Below are 17,728 nucleotides of genomic sequence, written 5' to 3'. Positions count from 1 at the left end.
TTGGCACAGTTTGAGAAGAATTGATGTTATTTCTTCTTTAAACGTTTAGCAGAATTAATCAGTGAAGCCATATGACCCTTGACTTTTATTTGTCAGAAGTTTTTAAAATTACTGTTTTAATCTCTTTGCTTTTACTAGATCTATTTTTTTTTTTTTTTACCGTGTGCGGGCCTCTCACTGTTGTGGCCTCTCCCGTTGCAGAGCATAGGCTCCGGACGCTCAGGCTCAGCGGCCATGGCTCACGGGCCCAGCCGCTCCGCGGCATGTGGGATCTTCCCGGACCGGGGCACGAACCCTTGTCCCCTGCATTGGCAGGCAGACTCTCAACCACTGCGCCACCGGGGAAGCCCCTATTATATTTTTTATTGTTGAGTCAGTTTTGGTAGTTTATTTCTAGGAATTAGTCCATTTCATCTGTGTTATCTATTTGTTGGCATACTCTTGTTTGTTATATATTTTGTAATACTTTTTATTTCTGTAAAGTCAGTAGTGATGCTCCCACTTTCATTTCTGATTTTAGTAAATTGAGTCGTCTCTCTTTAATTTCTTGGTCAGTCTAACTAAAGGTTTGTCATTATCGTTATTCTTTTCAAAGAAGTTTTAGTTTCACTGATTTTCTGTTTTTCTATTTTCTCACTTTAAAAAATCTCCACCCAAATCTTTATTATTTCCTTTCTTCTGCTTGCTTTGCATTTAGTTTCTTCTTTTTCTAGTTCCTTAAGCGTAGAAGGTTAGGTTACTGATTAGTGATATTCTTTTTTTTAATATAGGCATTTACAGATATAAATTCCCCTCTGAGCACTGCTTTAGCTGCATCCCGTATATTTTGGTATGTTGGGTTTTTTTTTTTTTTAATTCTTCTCAAAGTATTTTCTAATTTTCTTTCTTTTTTATTTTTGGCCACACCATGAGGCTTGTGGGATCTTGGTTCCCTGACCAGGGATCAAATTTGTGCCCCCTACAGTGGAAGTGTGGAGTCCTAACCATTGGACCACCAAGGAATTCCCAAGTATTTTCTGTTTTTCGTTGTGATTACTTCTTTGACTCACTGGTTAAAAATGTGTTGTTTAATTTCTACATATTTATGAATTTCTCAGTTTTCCTGTTATTGATCCCAGTTTCATTACATTATTGTTGGAGAAGATATTTTGTATGATTACTAACTTTTTAAATTTATTGAGACCTTTTTTTGTGGTTTAACATGGTCTACCCTGGAGAATGTTCCATGTGCACTTGAAAAAATGTATATTCTGCTCTTGGTGGGCTATGTATGTCTTTTAGGTCTACTTGATTTATAGTGTTGCTCAAGTTTTCTGTTTCCTTTTTATCTCTTAGTTTCATTTGTTATTGAAAGTGGGATGTTGAAGTCTACAACTATTATTGTTGAACTTTTCCTCCTTTCCACTCTGTCAGTTTTGCTTCATATATTTTGGGCTTGGTTGTTAGGTGTATTTATATTTTAAATTGTTAAATCTTTTTTTTTTAATTATGGTATAGTTGATGTACTTTATGAGTTTAAGGTGTACAACATAGTAATCAGAATTTTTAAAAGTTATATTGCATTTATAGTTATTGTTAAATCTTCTTGGTAAATTGATTTTTATCATACAATGTCCTTCTGTGTCTATTGGAACAAGTTTTATCTTAACATTTATTTTGTCTGATACTAGTATATCCACTTCATTTTTCTTTCAGTTGCTGTTTTCATGGACTTTTTCTTTTCTTTCATTTTCATCCTCTTTATGTCTTTGAATCTAACATGAGTTTCTTGTATACAGCATATAGTTGGATCATGTTCTTTTCTTAAATCCATTCTGCCCATCTCTGCCTTTTATAGGAGAGTTTAATTCATTTACATTTAATGTAGTTACTGATAAGGAAGGATCTTTGCCATTTTGCTGTTTGTTTTCTACATATCTCATGTCACTTTTGTTCTTTGGAAGTCTTCCATTACTGCGTTCTTTTGTGTTATATACATATTCTCTAGTGTACCATTTTGATTCCTTTCCCACTTCTTTTACTGTACAGTTTTTAGTTATTTTCTTAGTGTTTGCCCTGGGGATATATATATATATATAATGTCTTAATTAATAACAACTTAGTTTCAGTAGTATTACAAAATACTTTGCTCCTAGGTAGCTGTGTCCCTCGTCTTTAGGTTGTTATTGTATTGTTGCAGATTACATCTTTATACATTGTATGCCCATCAACATAAACTTTTGATTATTTTTGTATGTAGCTGTCTTTTTAATCACATAAGGAAAAAAAAGGAGTTACAAACCAAAATACAACCCCTCTCCCTTTCTTCCTTTCCCAGACATTTTATGATATAGTGCTTCTGTTATGCTTTCAGATACTATCTTAAACAGTTTGCAGATATTTACTTAATTATCTTAATTTTTTGAGATCAAAACAATTTTATAGCCAAGGAAGGTGAGACATAAAGAAGACAAATAACTTGCCCAAGGCCATAGAACTGTTATAACACACAGTCAGAAATTTGAACCTAGGTAATCTGGCTCCAGAATCCATATTCTTAGCTACTACTAGTCTCTTACTTCCTGGAGTATGTAAAATTCAGTTGGATACATGAAACATATGCATTTGTGTTGAAAATTCAAGACAGATAAAGCAAAGGATACTAGGAGTCAGTTGGGAGGAAGGATAACTTTTGAGCTATGTCCTTGAAGACCAAGCAGGATCAAGACTCTCGAGATTTGAGAGAAGACCGTTTTAGGCAGAAGAAACAGGGTGACGTGAGGGACTGAGATAAGCAAAAGCAAGGTGTATTTGAGAAACAGAGTACTTTGAGTTGAGTGTGCTTGAAGGACATTTGGAGAGGATGTTGAAAAAGTTCACTTTAGGAAGGATTTAAAAGCTAGACTTCATAGTTTGGAATTTACTCTGCAGGCATTAGGTAATCATTGAATACCGTTGAGCAGAGAGAAACTATAAAGAATTTACTTTATTTGTAAAGATTATATAAATCTGAAGGCTAGCTCAAACTTTAATTTTAAAATTTCTAAAACATGGTGAAGCTTATTCCATTGGGGGCCAGATTGAAGTTTGATATTTTGTACTGCCATATATTAAGGTATGTTGGAGATGTGTTATAAAGTAATGATTTTTTAAATTTGCAAATTAGATATGTTTAAGGAAATGTGTTTGGTTTTATCAAAAGGGATATGCTTCCTTTCAAAATCATCTCTTGTATGAGAGGTAGAGTGGTGTAATATGCATTTAATTACATGCCATATACAGTAGTTCAGATCAGCAGTGTTTTTTGAGTCCTTATGAAACCAGCGTGTTTGCCGGATGATGGAAGTATAACCATAAATAAGACGTGGTCATATTTTCAGTCTCTTTTCCTTCCTAATTGGTAAATGTTGGAATGCTCTAGTATTCAGTCTTCTTTGTCCTTTCTTTTGTTCATATTCTTTTCCTTTATAGTTTATTACAAGATACTGAGTATAGTTCCCTATGCTATACAGTAGGACCTTGTTGTTTATCTATCTTATATTATAGTAGTTTGTATCTGCTAATCCCAAACTCCTAATTTATCCCTCCCTCACCCCCTTTCCCCTTTGGTAACTATAAGTTTGTTTTCTATGTCTGTGAGTCTGTTTCTGTTTTGTAAATAAGTTCATTTGTATCTTTTCTTTTTTATTTCACATATAAGTGATATATGATATTTGTCTTTCACTGGCTTACTTCACTTAATATGATAATTTCTAGTTCCATCCATGTTGCTGGAAATTTCTTTTTTTTTTTTTTAACAGCAAGTAGAACTCTTTTTATGTAGTTGTTTGTTTGCCACGCCTGAAAGCATGCAGGATCTTCGTTCCCCAACCAGGGATTGAACCGATGCTCCCTGAAGTGGAAGTACAGAGTCGTAACCACTGGACCACCAGGGAATTCCCCACATTTCATTCTTTTTTATGGCTGAGTAGTATTCCGCTGTATATATATGCCACATCTTTGTTCATTCATCTGTCAATAGATATTTAGGTTGCTCCCATGTCTTGGCTGTTGTAAATAGTGCTGCTGTGAACATTGTGTGTGGGGGGTTGCATGTATCTTTTCAAACTAGAGTTTTGCCCATATATATGCCCAGGAGTGGGATTGCTGGATCATATGGCAACTCTGCTTTTAGTTTTTTAAGGAATCTCCATACTGTTTTCCATAGTGGCTGTACCAATTTACATTCCCACCAGCAGTGTAGGAGGGTTCCCTTTTCTCTACACCCTCTCCAGCATTTAATTTGTGGACTTTTTGATGATGGCCATTCTGACCAGAGTAAGGTGATACCTCATTGTAGTTTTGATTTGCATTTGTCTAATTAGCAGTCTTGAGCATCATTTCATGTGCTTATTGGCCATCTGTGTGTCTTCTGTGGAGAAATGTCTATTTAGGTCTTCTACACATTTTTTGATTGGGTCCTTTTTTTCTGCCCTCATTGAGTGGATAAGATCTCATCTAGTTCTAAGGCTTTATATTCTGTCTGTACTTTGATGATTTCCAGTTTTATATCCCTGATCCCAGGGATCAAACTCACCTATCCAGTTGTTTCCTGCATACATCCACTTTGATTTGCAAGAGACAAGTCAGACTTACGTGTCCAAAACTGAACTAGATTTGTCTCTGTCCAGCCTGTTTCTCCTCCAGTCTTCTCTTAGAAAGTTACATTACCATTCACCCAGCTCTTGACCAAAAAAAACCTAAGTGTCCTTTCCCTCATTCTACATCTACTGCATCATCAAAGCAAATTGTTTTAATCTTCAATATATACTCTATATTCTGTCACTACTTTCTACCTCCATTACTGCCATTCCAGTTTAAGTCACCATTTTCTCTTGCCAAGGCTATTGTAATAATAGTCTCATTATAATGTTTTACTTATAATCAGTTATCTGTGCAGCCACCTGGTAAACTTAAACAGTATAAATCTGATCACATTACTTCGACCACTACCCAAATGTAAAGCTAGTGGATTTCTCTTAAGTTCAAACGTCAGATCTTCTCACCATAGCCTCTGTGATCTTGCCTCTAGAGCTCTGATCTCATGTTCTGCTTTCCATTTTATTCACTTTGCTCAGACCATACCAACTTTCTTGCTGTTTCTCACATATACCATACTTCATACCATTTACTGCTTCAGTACTGTTCCCTCTGCCTAGAACGTTCCTTTGTCTTGGATATCTAAATGGCTTACTCACTCCATTCAGTGCTCAAAAATTCAGCCTCCTAGAGTCTTTTCCAGTCTGCTGTATTCTTCTTTGACCAGTTCTTCTTTTACTTACCTTCACCACATATTATTCATTATCATCGTCATCATTATTTATATCATTTGTCTCCTCTGCCAGAATTAAAGTTCCAAGATAAGGACTTTTGTCTGTGTTGTTCACAGCTGCATTCTAGTGACTGACTCATAGTAGACACTCAATAAATAGAAATAAGTATCTATAGTCTATCAAGGACAGAAGGCTCAGAAACAACTTTTCTAAAAGGCAATAGAAATCGCTGATCTCTCATATAATATTTTTAGTATCTGAGAAAATATGTAATGACAAAAGGCTATTATGAATTCAATAATGCTTTTTAAAGAAATAATGCATTTTGTTCATAGCAAAAAAATGCATTTAGAAAAGCAGTGACTCTATGTGCAAGCACATTTTTATTTAATTTACAAACAGTGCTCATGTATGTGGACGTACTGACCTTGTAATGACTGAGTTCCTCTAAGGAATTGTGGCCCACAGATTGTGAACTCCTGATGTAATTGACCTATTCCTAATCAGCTTCAGATTTGCATTTAAATGGCTTCTTTTTAGCGTAATTACTCTACCCAAGACAGTTTGATATAACAGAAAAAAATGAACCAAAACTGTCCTGGGATTTCCAAAGAACTAAATTCATCTGACCTAGTTACTTACTACCTTTGCAGTCTTGGTTACTTAACATCTTGGGATCTCATTTATGGCATAATGTATGTAAATACAATTACATGAAATTATTTCAGTAATGTTCCAGCTACTCAGTATGTATCCCTTTTCCCTCCTTAGTGTATTAATACCACTGTTTTTCAGTACTTCATCTCTCAATTTATTGCTCTCTTTGCTGTGATTACAGCTTTGCACAAAAATGTGTCCTGTCATCTCTGTTCATGGGGCAGCAAAGCAAGCCATTAATTAATTCTGGTTTTAGTTCATAGATACAGGAACCTTTTTCCATTAGATGTCACTTGCCCTTCTGTTTCATTTATTTGCATTTCTTTGGGTCTTCAGCATGCGAGACACACGAAATAGAGTCATTAAAAAATCTTAAATCACTTAGGTAAATAGAAGGATATAGGAATTAGGAAGGGTGTGTTTGTAGTCATCCAACAAACACTGCAGTTAAGGAACAGGCAGGCTGATGTTAAGAAAAAGATGAATAGGCTCCAGTTCTCTGCTCAAAATCTAGTAGATAAAATGCCAAAAAAAAGAAAACTTGAAGTATAGTTTACTAGTAGTACAACTTCAGCGCTGTTGAGGATGTTCTTAACTTTGCCTGGGGCTTATGGGCTGAGATAAGGGATGCCTTAGAATTAACTGGATTAAAGGTTGCAGAAGAACATTCTGGGCAGAGGGCTTGCTGTACTTAAAAGGCATGGAAGCATTGACATGTGTGTAACGACCAATAAATCAGTCTGGCCAGAACATAGCATATGTAGAAAGAAAATGGCAGGGCAGACTGAAAAGGTAGTTTGGGACTAGACAGACCCTCAGTGATCTTGCATGCCAGCCAGGAATTTGAAGTTTTCAGTATTGTCAGTGGAAAGCCATCAAAGATTTTTAAAACCAGGAAAAGACGGAAGAAGTTTCGTGGCAGTGTGAAAGATGGATTCTGGTGGATTTGATGGTATAGGGGATGTTTTAAATAGATGAATGAAAAGTTGAGATGTTATTAGCAGGTTGTGTGAAAAAGTGAAAAGCCTGGGCTTTAGAATCACCAGCCTGGTTTTAAACCTAGGCTCTGCGTCTTTGTAGTTGTATGAAAAAAATAGCTGCTTCAGTCTTTTATTTTCTTACATGTATTAGGTAGTAATAATACCTGTTTTACAGTGTTTCCCTGAAGATTTTATCATAATGGGTATGAAGTACCTGATACAGTGCTTGCTTGATACCAGCTAAGGGCTCAATTATTATCTATTATTATCAACATGAGTGACATGTATTATAATTATTAAGGTAAGAAATGGTGAAGGCCTGAATTTAGGAGTGGATAAAAGAGAATAGATTTGGATGGATCTTTTGTAATTAACAAGAATAGGACTGACTGATGTAGGGAAAGAATGGAATCATGACTGAGTGAGATTTGTAATCTGAATGTCTTGGGGGAAGGGGTTAGTGATGCCATTTTCCTGGTAAGGAATACAGGGATCATCACTGGTTGAGAATGAGGGAAAAGGGGTAGAATGATTTTGATTTGGATTTTTGGAGGTATTTGGGATATCTTGGTGATGATATGAAGCAGGCAATTAGAAATAACGTCTGGAGCAAGAGATAAGAGATTGGAGAGTTGTCAGTATATGTGTGGTAGCAGAAATGTGTGTAAATCTTAAACGGCAGAGCATATATTTTAAACATTTCCCCTATATCCCCACACTGCTGAGCTCTGTACAAAACACTTGATTAGTTCTTGTTATTAAGTGTGAGATTTAGGGTGACTTTGTATATAGAAAAGATAATGCATAGTTACTTCGATTACTAATTGAATGTTCAGTTTATTTAAATTTATAAATTTAAAACCTCATTCTCCTAAAATATAGATCTTACTCCAAACTTACACTTTTGATAAATATTTTAGTTAACTCTTAAAACATTTTAATGTAAAACTATAGATATTTTCTCCTTAAATATTGATTTAACAGAACCTTCTTAGATACTTTGAAAAAACCTTGTAAATATAATTTAAACTTATAAATGTGGTTATTCTTAAGTTGTGTAAGAATTCTAATACAGTATACAAACTTAGTAAGATTTCAGCCTACAACCAGGTCTAAATCAGCTATTCAGTTCTACATTTCAGATAAAATTCCAAGGCTGGCTCTCTAGCAGGCCAAATTTTCTTAAAGCATTATAAATATTTACCAAATATGCATACTTATTTTGTTAACAGCTTTATTGACATATAATTTATACACCTTACAATTCACCCATTTTAAGTATACAATTCACTGATTTTTATTATATTTACCAAGTTGTGCAGCCATCACCAAAATCTGTTAGAGTAAATCCATCACCTTGAAAAGGAACGTGGTGTCCATTTGCAGTCATTCCCATTTTCACTCCCAGCCCTAGGAAAACACTACTTTCTATTGCTATAGATTTGTCTTTTGTGGACATTTCATATAAACAGAATCATACAGTATGTGATCTTTTATTTCTGGCCTTTTTCACTTAGCATAATGTTTTGAAGTTCATTCATCCTTATTGTAATAATATTCTCATTATATGGATATACTACATTTTATTTATCCTAGATTACTTTTTTTTGCAGTACGCGGGACTCTCACTGCTGTGGCCTCTCCTGTAGCGGAGCACAGGCTCCGGACGCGCAGGCTCAGCAGCCATGGCTCACAGGCCCAGCCGCTCCGCGGCATGTGGGATCTTCCCAGACCAGGGCACGAACCCGTGTCGCCTGCATCGGCAGGCGGACTCTCAACCACTGCGCCACCAGGGAAGCCCTAGATTACTTTTTAATACGAAATAATTAAGGTTTAATTCTCTTAAATCACTACTATACTTTGTTTAAAAAAAAAGAAAACTTCAAAATAAGTGAACTAAGCTTCTGTCATAAGTTAGAAAAAGAACAGCAGAATAAACCTAAAGAAAATAGAGAGATAATGAAACTTAGTGAAAATTAATGAACCAGAAAACAAAGATATATTAGAGAAGATCAAGAAAAGTCAAAAGTGAATTGGGAGGGGGGACTAAGAAAACAAGCCTGGTAAAATTGATCAAGGAATAAAAGACATAAATAAATAATATTATGAAAATGAAGACTGCAGAGGAAGAGGAGATTTAAAAGATAAGGGATTTATAGCAGCGTTATTTTATACTAGCCAAAAGGTAGAAGCAGCTTGTGTCCATCGATGTATGAATGGATAAATAAAATATGATCTATGTATCGGTGGAATGTTATTCAGCCTTAAAAGGGACAGAAGTCCTGTCACATGCTGCAGGATGGATGAACTGTGAGGATATTATGCTAAATGAAGTAAGCCAGTTACTAAATGACAAATATATACTCTTATTCCACTTAAGAGGTGTGCAGTAGTCACATTTGTATAGACAGAAAGTAGAATGGCGGTTGGCAGGACTGGGAGTAGGAGGAAATAGGGAGTTATTATTTAATGGGTATAGAGTTTCAGTTTTGCAAGATGAAAAAAGTACTGGAGATGGGTGATGGTGCAAACAGTGTAAATATATGTAATGGTAAACTTAAAAATGATTAAAATTATAAATTTTATATTATGTACGTTTTACCACAACTTTAAAAAAGATAAGGGAAAATACTATCAACCATATGCCAATAATTTTGAAGTTAAAGAAAAATATAGCTTACCAAAAACTGACTCAAGAAGAAATAAAAAGCTTGAATTATTCTATAACTATTAAATAAATTTAATAGTTAAAACTCTTCTGTCAAAGAGAATAAGCCCAGAATGCTTTAGATTTGAGTTCTTCCCAACTTTTATGGAAGAAAGCTTCCCAATTTTCTGTCACCTCTTTCAGAAAGTAGGAAAAATGGAAATATGTCTCAACTCTTTCGAGGAGGAGAGTTTCCAAACCCAAACATATATAAGAAAAAAAAAGTTATAGGTCAGTTTCACTCGTGAAATAGATTAGCCCTTTAGTAATTGAAAAATTCTTCACTTTTTTGTTTTATGCTTTTAAAACAATTTTTATTGGAGTATAGTTGCTTTACAGTGTTGTGTTAGTTTCAGGTGTACAGCAAAGTGAAACAGTTATACATATCCATATATCCACTCTTTCTTTTTTTTTTTAGATTCTTTTCCCATATACGCCATTACAGAGTATTGAGTAGAGTTCCCTGTGCTATACAGCAGGTTCTTATTAGTTATCTATGTTTTACGCTTTTATCCTTGAATAATTCTTTTTCTGATTGTTACTGCCACCTTTATTGCTTTCTTTTTTTTCTTTTTTTTACAGTTTTCTCATATCTGTGTCTCCCTCTTTAGTTTCAACATATCTATGTCACTTTGAGTCTGTTATGAACTGCATATTGCTGTGCCCTACCTGACACTTTTTTCTCTTTTACGTAGTTAATTCAGTTGTTTAATATTTATTGTAACATGTACATGGTTGATACTATTCCTGAAATTATTTTTTGTGTTTCTTGTTTAGCATGCTCGCCTTTTGTTTCATTTTTAATTTTATTTACTTTTATAGTTGATCTTTTTTGGTTCTTTATTTCCTCTGGTGATTGGAAATTCTTCAGCTTTATCCATATGTTTTAAGCAAATTTAAAGCTACATTTTCTTTTTTCTTTCTTTTTTTTTTTTTTTGGTGGTACGCGGGCCTCTCACCGCTGTGGCCTCTCCCGTTGCGGAGCACAGGCTCCGGACGCGCAGGCTCAGCGGCCATGGCTCATGGGCCCAGCTGCTCCACGGCATGTGGGATCCTCCCAGACCTGGGCACGAACCTGTGTCCCCTGCATCGGCAGGCGGACTCTCAACCACTGTGCCACCAGGGAAGCCCACTACATTTTATCAACATCAAAGAGTAATGACTATTATAAATTGTTCCCTCATCCCACATGCACACTTGATCTTACATACTTAAGCATATTTTACTCTTACTTTTTCACCCAAGATTGTGTTGTAATAGTTTGGGATGTTATTCCTAAATCATTAATTTAAAAAATTATATTGTGTTTATCTATTTAAAGAATCCTTTCTTATCTGTTATATTAAACTGAACCCCCCCCATATTAGTAACAACTGTTTATACTTAACTGTTAGTTTTATTGGTATATTGCTTACCTTTTTTTTTTTTTTTTTTTTTGGCGGTACGCGGGCCTCTCACTGTTGTGGCTTCTCCTGTTGCGGAGCACAGGCTCTGGACGCGCAGGCTCGGTGGCCATGACTCACGGGCCCAGCCGCTCCGCAGCATGTGGGATCTTCCCGGACCGGGGCATGAACCCGTGTCCCCTGCATCGGCAGGCGGACTCTCAACCACTGTACCACCAGGGAAGCCCCACTATTTTTTATATAAACAGTGTTTTCCATTTTTAGGTCTTTGTTCTGAATTTTTTTTTTTATCTCAACTACTTTAAGTGACTGTTGCTAGTACCCAGAGTAAATGGCTGTCCTGTTTTCCAAATCATAGCATATCCAGTAATTTCTTTATTTTACTCATATCTGTGAAAAATAGATTGGCTAAAAAAAGTGAGGTTTTTTTACCCTCAGAATTTTGTGAGCATACTTCCATTGGCTTTTAGCATTTACTTTTACTTATGAAATGACTGTCATTCTAAATTGCTTTCCTCTTATTTTATGTAAAATTAAGTAAAATGTCCTCCTTATTTGGAGCTTTTAAACTTTTATTTTTGAAATTCAGATATTCTGCCAGGAGAGTTTTTATATGTATATATGCTTTGTTTTCCCCTGAGTATTTTGCCCCAGTACTTCTCAGAGCACATTAAATATGAAGACTCAAGACCGTATTCAACATTAGGAAGTTTTCTTTTCCTTCTCCTCCTCCTTCCCCCTCACTCTACCCCCATTTCTTAAATTTAATTTTTAAAAATTTATACTCTTTGCTCTTGTTCTAGAAATCCTATTTCACAGACATTGAATGTCCTGGCCTCCTCTTCCTCTCTAATCTTTTTCTCATGATTTCTGTGTCTTCAGATTTACTGTGCGTTGTGAGAACATTTCTTAAATTGGCTTTTTAAATCACTAATTTGATGTATATTTTTCTACTTAATACCTCTATTTGGTTTTTTGGCAGTTTTGTTTTCCTTTTTTCCCCTCCCCAAGCACATACTCTCCACTTCTTTTCCAGAGCAGCTTGCTTTTTGTTTTAAATGCTGTTCTTCCCTGGTTTCAATAGAAATACTATTTATAATTTTTCTTCAATCTCTGATGTTTTTCTTCATTAATTCTGTTTCAGTTTGGACTGTTTTTTTTTGTTTTTTTTTTTGCGATACGCGGGCCTCTCACTGTTGTGGCCTCTCCCGCTGTGGAGCACAGGCTCTGGACGCGCAGGCTCAGCAACTATGGCTCACGGGCCCAGCCACTCCACGGCACGCGGGATCCTCCCAGACCAGGGCACGAACCTGTGTCCCCTGCATCGGCAGGTGGACTCTCAACCACTGCACCACCAGGGAAGCCCCTGGGCTGTTAGTTTTGACTGGGTTATTGTTGGTCTTCAATATGTCTGGTCAGGTTTTTCATCAGTTTTTTTTTCTTTTTTGAATTTTATTTTATTTTTTTATACAGCAGATTCTTATTAGTTATCTATTTTACACATATTAGTGTGTATAGGTCAATCCCAATCTCCCAGTTCATCCCACCACCCCCCCAACCTTGCTTTCCCCCCTCGGTGTCCATATGTTTGTTCTCTACATTTTGGTCTCTATTTCTGCCTTGCACACCAGTTCATCTGTACCATTTTTCTAGATTCCACATTTATGCGTTAATATACGATACTTGTTTTTCTCTTTCTGACTTCATTCTGTATCATAGTCTCTAGATCCATCCACGTCTCTACAAATGACCCCATTTCATCCTTTTTATGGCTGAGTAATATTCCATTGTATATATGTACCACATCTTCTTTATCCATTCATCTGTCGATGGGCAGGTTGCTTCCATGACCTGGCTATTGTAAATAGTGCTGCAATGAACATTGGGGTGCATGTGGCTTTTTGAATTATGGTTTTCTCTGGGTATATGCCCAGTAGTGGGATTGCTGGGTCATATGCTAATTCTATTTTTAGTTTTTTAAGGAACCTCCATACTGTTCTCCATAGTGGCTGTATCAATTTACATTCCCACCAGTAGTGCAAGAGGGTTCCTTTGTCTCCACACCCTCTCCAGCATTTGTTGTTTGTAGATTTTCTGATGATGCCCATTCTTTTTCATCAGTGCTTGTGCTGGGTAAATTGTGCTGGGTAAGTAAGCCAGCAAATGGGTTCCTCATAGAGCATGGGCCAGAAGCAGATGCTCAGGGAGAGAGGAAGAACTCTTAATGAGTGTAGCTGTCCACCAGGGGTGGATTGCGTAAAGTAATGAGAAGAGGAGCCTGGTTTTTGCTCATTACCTGTAGAAGTTCATCCAGATTTATTTGGTTGTATGACACACTGAAATAGCTGGAACATCAGTAAAAAGGGATTAATTACCTTATATTCCTTTGGAGATTGCATGTGAAAGATTGATAATCTGGTGCTTTTTAATTATTCATTTTGGCACTCACTTGTAATGAAGTTAAGTGTGGTATTTGCAAGTTTATAACCCTGAGTTTTAAGCAAAGAACTCCAGATACTATCAGTCTCCTCTTTGTTTAAGCTATTAGTTGATGATTGTTACCAGCAAGCACCTTTGAACTGATATTTTATAAAATAATAATACTCTATTGAAGATTGAGCTCTTCTATACCGGCACCAAGTTTTGCAAGATATCCAAGGGACCTTGATGTGAAAATTACTGATTTTCTGATATGCTCCTAGTTTTCCTTTAGCCCCTCTTTATCTCTCAGACTGATAATCTCTGTACTGTTATCTCAGAGGAGACGTTCCCAAGACTCACAAACCATTTTTTCATTCCATTCATAGTATTTTGCTTTATTTCAAAAATACAGGCTGTTGCTTATTAGTTGGCTATATATTTGATATGTTCCTATCTTGTTACTTTTCATAATCTGTTTTCCCCATTTTGGTTAGAAATAGAGTAGAGATTATGATTTAGATTGAAGAGGGTAATGTGTGAGGAATTTTAATCTTCTGTCTTTTGTTTTTGAGAGCTAGGTTATTCAAAGCAAAGGCTAAAAACCAGGCACATAGAGCCCTAGTGTAAGAGGAACCTTGTGGGAAACAGGAAGACCTTCCTTCCTAGCCTTCTTGAAGCGTTAAATCTCCTTGAGGAGATGACATAAACATATAGAAGAAGAAACAAAAGCAGTGTTTAGATAGCGTATGACAAATTTTGTATTACAGAATACTTACATAGTGCTTTGCATGTGAAATAAAAGAGAAAACATAAGGTAGTTGATATTTATTTAAAAGGGAGGGAGTGATATGTGAATTCTGAGAATGAGAAAACTGGAAACTCAGGCTCCATGAGGGCAGACACCATGTCTGTTCATCATTGCCTGCCTACTCAGTGCCTGCCACTGTCCCTGATAGGTGGTAGGCTTTCAGTTAATATATGTTGGATAAGCGAATATCTATTTGTTGAACAAACTGAAGAGTGCCTTGAAGGAAATAATTTATTTGGGCAGAGGTGAAATGAAAAGGCTTGAGAAAATATTAGGAGGTAGAAATAATAGATGACTGAATACATTAGAATACCAACCTGGATGGAGCTGTGAGAATGAGCAGGAAAGTTCTGAGAAATAAGGCTGTCAGTGGTAGGTTAGGGTCAAATTATAAATAGTTTTGATTGCTGGACTTAGGAATTTTGGATTTGTTTTTTAAACAAAGTGGGGTTTTTCTTAACAGATGGTCACATTGTTAAAGTATTGTTCAGGAATACTGTCTGAAGACAGTGATTGTCTTCAGGTTGCAGTGAGAAAGAGATTGGAGACCAGCTTTGATTCCAGTTGCAATATTGGATAGGAATTCTTTGGCTAGTAGTCATGCTCAATAAAATTATTAATATTTCTTTACATGTAATAATATATTACATACCGGTGCTTTTTAAGCCCTGGTGGTTGAACATAAGGACATAGCTGTCTTTTTCATTATTTATTTAATTTTCCATGGCATTTTGTTTATTGATCTTCATGGCTTTTTTGTGAGATCATGGTATAAATTTTGAATACATTTGTTCTTTTCTTGTTTGCCTTTTGTTAATGTCAAGCATAGCACGTGAGACATTCCTTGTTGCTATGCAACTGCTAAATTCAGTATTTAGTATTAATAAAACTGAATGGCATTAAATTCAGTTAACAGGGGGAAGCAAAATATGATTTAACAATGTCTGATCAGTATTTGTACGGTTTAATGTATTGTTGCAGACGTGAGCAAAAGAGAAGTGACTTGTTTACAGTTACTGTTTTGATCAAAATTAGTTGTGGTTAAATCTTTGCATTTATGACCAGATTTTTTTTCTTGTTTGATTCTTTTTGGTCTGTCCCTTTCACTGCTCTTTGATAACGTGATTCAGTTTTTGTTAGTGTTTGTGTGTTATTGATGAAGTTCTTATTCTATTATTCTTTCCAATTCTGTTATCTTCTGTAATTTTTAAAATTTTATCTCCCAAGGCTTTTATTTGCTTTTTTTTTCCTTAGTATTATTTTTTGCTCTATTTACATTTTTCCCTTTCAAGAATTTATGGCTAAGCATCCACATTTGGAATTTGTTATAATTTCATATAAACCCAGGTGAAAGCCTATTAGATATGCTCTTCAGAGTAAGGGCCACCTGTAATCCCCTTTAGTTATTTGCAGTGTGTACTTGGTACTTGCCAGATATTGAAGTGCTTTCATTAATATTTGTGAAGTCAGAAATCCATTTTGAGGATAAGAGGGCTTTAGAGGCAGCTGCAGGATTTTTTTTTTTTAAGTTAGTGTTGAAAATATCTAGTTTGCAGGCCCAGGATAGGCAGTATCTAGCAATTCTTTCTCATTCCCTCATCACCACCTCCCCACTCTCAAAACCCTTAGCCCAACACTTTCTCTCCTCCCTAGTGTAGGGAAGAGAGGACATAGTAATTTAGTGGACAGTGTTTTAATTATAGTAGGCAAACAATAAACAGGATAGATACCTCCCATTTGCTTGAATGGGTAGTTTGGTTTTGTTGATGTCCTTGGAATCATTTTGATGGGAAGAACTAAGGAGAATTGAAAAACGATTAATCCTTAATAATAAATGAAAAATCTAGAATCTAGAAATCATGAAAATAATTTAGAAAAATCAACTCTCTAACTACAGTGCAGATGATACAAACTCTAGGGATTACCCTATTGAAAATGATGGCTTAATATTAAGGGCAAAGAAATCCCTTACATTACAATGTTACTCTTACAACAAGGTAAAATACTGTTTCTAGGGACCATCTTTTCTACTCCCTTACTTTCCAAACCCTTTATGGTGATTGTATTTGTGGTTAGGAAGTGTCCCTGTTTGTGGACCTCATGTATCCACCTGGCTATAGTATTTTTACATTAGTAGTTCCCTCACTTTTGAACATAAGAGTGCTTTTTTAACAATTAAAAAAAAATTATAAACCCTTAGGTGATAATACATTATGTGACAAAATACATAGTGCCCCAAACTACTAGGAAATCAGTAACACTTTATATATTTTCTTAATTGCAGTAATATTTGTGTGCATTTGAAAAGTTGTATGTACACTGAATGCACAAGACCTTTCTAAAGGTCATGCTTAAAGGACATGGACTCATGGACCTCTTGTAATTATTTGAGCTCCTAATGAGGTCCATGATACATAATTTGGGAACTGCTGCACTAATGAATTATGTATTATGTTGTATAAAGGTACAATTTGATTCTCTTTTGCATTTTCCTCCTTACTCTTAATAACCCATAGAAAACAGCAAGATGGCAAAGATATTTTTACATTGTTTTTCATTGCGTTAATCAGCAACGTTTGAGATAATAAATTAGAAAAGGTTTTGTTTTCATTTTCTACTTTTTTCTTTTAGAACTTTCTAAAGGAATTTTTTAAAATATATTTTTAAAATTTATTTGGCTGTGTCGGGTGTTAGTTGTGGCTCGCAGGATCTTCTATTGCAGTGCGCAGGCTTCTTCCTAGTTGTGGCATGCAGGCTCAGTAGTTGCCGCATGCAGGCTCTCTAGTTGTGGTGCGTGGGTCAGTAGTTGTGGCGCATGGGTCAGTAGTTGTGACGCGTGGGCTCTCTAGTTGTGGCACACAGGCTCTACAGCACGCAGGCTCAGTAGTTACAGCACGTGGGCTTAGTTGCCCTGTGGCATGTGGGATCTTATTTCCGTGACCAGGGATCGAACCTGCGTCCTCTGCGTTGGAAGGTGGATTCTTAACCACTGGACCACCAGTGAAGTCCCCTCATTTTCTACTTTGTACTGATTGAGAGTGGTAATAGTTTAAACATCTATGTATAGGTATATTTGAATTCTCTTTCTCTCTCTCTCTCTTTCTTTTTGTATGTGTGAGTAGTGGGTTCTAGCTTCATAAAGGAACCAGTGAGTAGTTACTGTGGCAGTGTGAACTAATTACAGAAGTCTTTTTATTTTATAATATTTAAAATGGGCTTTTTTGTGTGTGCATGTGATACAGATGTTGTTTTCAGTTAGGATTTTCCTTCTTAAAAAATACTGTTAGATTGAAGAATCTATTATCTCAGTTCATATTCAGAAACATGCCATTTAGATTAACCCAGAACACTGTGGAAATTTTGAAGCAGTTTGACTCTTTCATTGGGGAAGGTGCTTTTTAAAATGAAGTTTGAAAGTTTATGTAAAGAGGTATTTGGAATTTTGTAAGATAGTAAGAGAT

The 17,728-nt window shown here is 35.8% G+C and overlaps 1 protein-coding gene across 3 annotated transcripts in view; it reads left to right on the top strand.

Moving 5' to 3' along the window:
• LCOR (ligand dependent nuclear receptor corepressor) overlaps window positions 1–17,728 on the top strand; it is a 126,457-nt gene that overhangs the window by 44,424 nt on the left and 64,305 nt on the right. The window lies entirely within an intron of this gene.

Source organism: Leucopleurus acutus, assembly GCF_964270905.1.
Source record: "Leucopleurus acutus genome assembly, chromosome: 14".
Lineage (NCBI taxonomy): Eukaryota > Metazoa > Chordata > Mammalia > Artiodactyla > Delphinidae > Leucopleurus > Leucopleurus acutus.
The sequence above is the reverse complement of the archived record's forward strand: the minus strand, read 5'-3'. Positions and strand labels throughout refer to the sequence as shown.